Raw genomic sequence first — 2,732 nt, 5'->3', positions numbered from 1 at the left:
TGAAAAAATTCAAGAAATCCTCAAATTGGTATAAGTAACATACCACATCATCACCAATTTGAAAACTTCTTGAATAATCAAAATTTTTCATCATACTATATATCATTGGAAAAGTCTCGATGAGTACATTCCAAATATGTAATATCCGTCAACTTTTGATTTGATTTCACCCATGAGCCCATTTTTCTAAAGAGAGGAGGTGTAGAAATCCTTTTAAGGGGTAAAAATGAGAGTCCATATTTTGCCTAATGACATATACTTCCACTCATGTGCACAAACAAACACACAAAATCGACACACTTGTACGTGCACATAGAATCGACAAACATAATCACATACATGCAAGTGTACACACCCACATACGTGTGCACATGCACATGTTGCACACATAGACACATATACACGCTCTTGCGTATTTACACACACTTGCACACACACACACCACATACATACACATGCACACGTGCATGTACACTCGAGCAGACACATACACATACATTCACGTATACACGTATATATAAATGTGCATCCACGCACAAGCACATATATGCACATACACTCTCTTGCATGCACATGCAGACACATACATGTGCATACACGTAAGTGCACACACACAAGTGCAAATATAATGCTACACATGCGATTATGTCGACACACAATCATACGCATGCACACAGTGAGGGTAACGTGAGAGTCGCCTTCCTTAAGGCTTTAATACATAAAGGTGCACTTACACAGACGTGAGTGCACACTATCGACACATAGACACACATGCACATGTGCATAGTCGAACACGCACACAGTCGACACATACACACGCAAACTTTCACGTGTGCACATACATAAATATACAAAATTGACACAAATATACACACTTGCACATGCACATAGAATCCATAAATACATGCATATGCATACACACATCCACATGCATTTATGCGCACACACACACTTGCATGCTTGCACACACGCGTGCACACATACGCACCACACAAACACATTCACATGCACGTACATGCACACACTCAAGCGTGCAATAATCTGAGCATGGTGTAACATGAGCCACCTTCATTAGGCTTCACTACTTGATGGTGCACTCACATAGACACGTCCACACACTCTGAACACAAAGGCACACCCTTGCACGCACGTGCACTCCACAAAGTTGGTGGGTGTGCACACAATTGACACATACATGCACATATACACATACATGTCCACTTGTGTACACACACATACACTACCTGAGCGCAAGGGTCTATACCTACAGTATCACGTGTGTGTGTGTGTGCGTGCGTGCGTGTGTGTGTGTGTGTGTGTGTGTGTGAGTGAGTGAGAGAGAGAGAGAGAGAGAGAGAGAGAGAGGTGTAAACTTGCACAAATTACGAGAGGAAAGAGGAGAGGAGGAGAGAGGCTTTACGCAGACCTAACGATCTAGAGAGACCGATCGACAAAGAAGACTCAAACCCAAGTGGGTCCATGTCAACCCAAGTACCCACTTCTGCCCCACGATGGGCGATTTAAAGGTAATGGAATTGTTCTCTTTTACACGCACACCCGGCCTAGAGGAGAGAGGCTTAATGATCTAGAGAGACTTAATGATCTAGAGAGACCAATCGACAGATAATACTCAAACCCAAGTGGGAAAACTCCACAAGCCACATACATATTTTTAGTTGTATTCATCCCAAGAAAACATGTGCACATGTCACACTAAGACTGTATTCACACATATAGTCACTCGTATTCGAATATAAGCTCACATGGTGGTAGATAGGGCAATTGAAATATTATTTCAAGGTGATTGTTGAGTTGTGTTTCTCTTTTGAAGGCGGCATAGCCACTCGACCCACGATGCAAGAAACTAATTCCATATCTACCACATGGCAAGTCGGAGAGCTCCTCTCTAGTCACATGCCACGTAATACCCACTAACACCTCCCCTTCCATGTCTTCCATGACCAATGATAGCTTTTGAGGACGACCCTTTTGGCTTGCCCACCATAAAAAAGCAGTGCGCAAACCGCTACAACGCACAGGTCAAGTACTAGTTTCTTTTATGGTTCAAGCTTTTCCAAAGCCTTGGAGGAAAGAATTAAAGAGACCATTTTGTGCAAAAGAAAAGGACACTTCAAAAAAGTGGTAAAAGGGGTGTGAAAGCAAGGTAATTGAACATCTAGAAAAGGCCTAGCACCAGCTTCATTTTGCATCCAGTAGCCCCCACCTAGCTCTACTATATTATCATGCTTCCAGCTGTGATTGCCCCCATGATGCTGATGATATGCTGGGCACATGGGCATGATACAACTTTGGGTACTTGCGTATTGCACTTAATAATTGCATGGTGAATCATGTGGTAACTATATTGCACTTAATAATTGCATGGTGAATCATGTGGTAACACATGGCATGTGCCCTCTAAATGTCCATTTCATGTGTCTTTCTTCTGATAAGAGGAGGGCTATGCATGCTCTAGTTGCCCAGGGTGTGGACGTGACCTGTTCCTGTGGTTTTAAAGTAGCAAGTGCATTCTTGTGCCACCCAGGCCAATATTATTATGCCAAATTTAATAGAAGCCACAAACCAAGTAATATGTAATGTGTGCTTACAGAGACCGAAAGCTTAACAGCTGCCTAAATAACTACCTATCTCAAAACCATTGAGAGCTAAGCATGAACCAACTGCATGCAATCTGCATAATCACGTCATTAGTAGGCTTACAAACTTGGTGG

This window comes from Cibotium barometz, chromosome 4 (genome assembly GCF_041138505.1).
Source record: "Cibotium barometz isolate CiBa-2024 chromosome 4, ASM4113850v1, whole genome shotgun sequence".
Taxonomy (NCBI): Eukaryota; Viridiplantae; Streptophyta; class Polypodiopsida; order Cyatheales; family Cibotiaceae; genus Cibotium; species Cibotium barometz.
The sequence above is the reverse complement of the archived record's forward strand: the minus strand, read 5'-3'. Positions refer to the sequence as shown.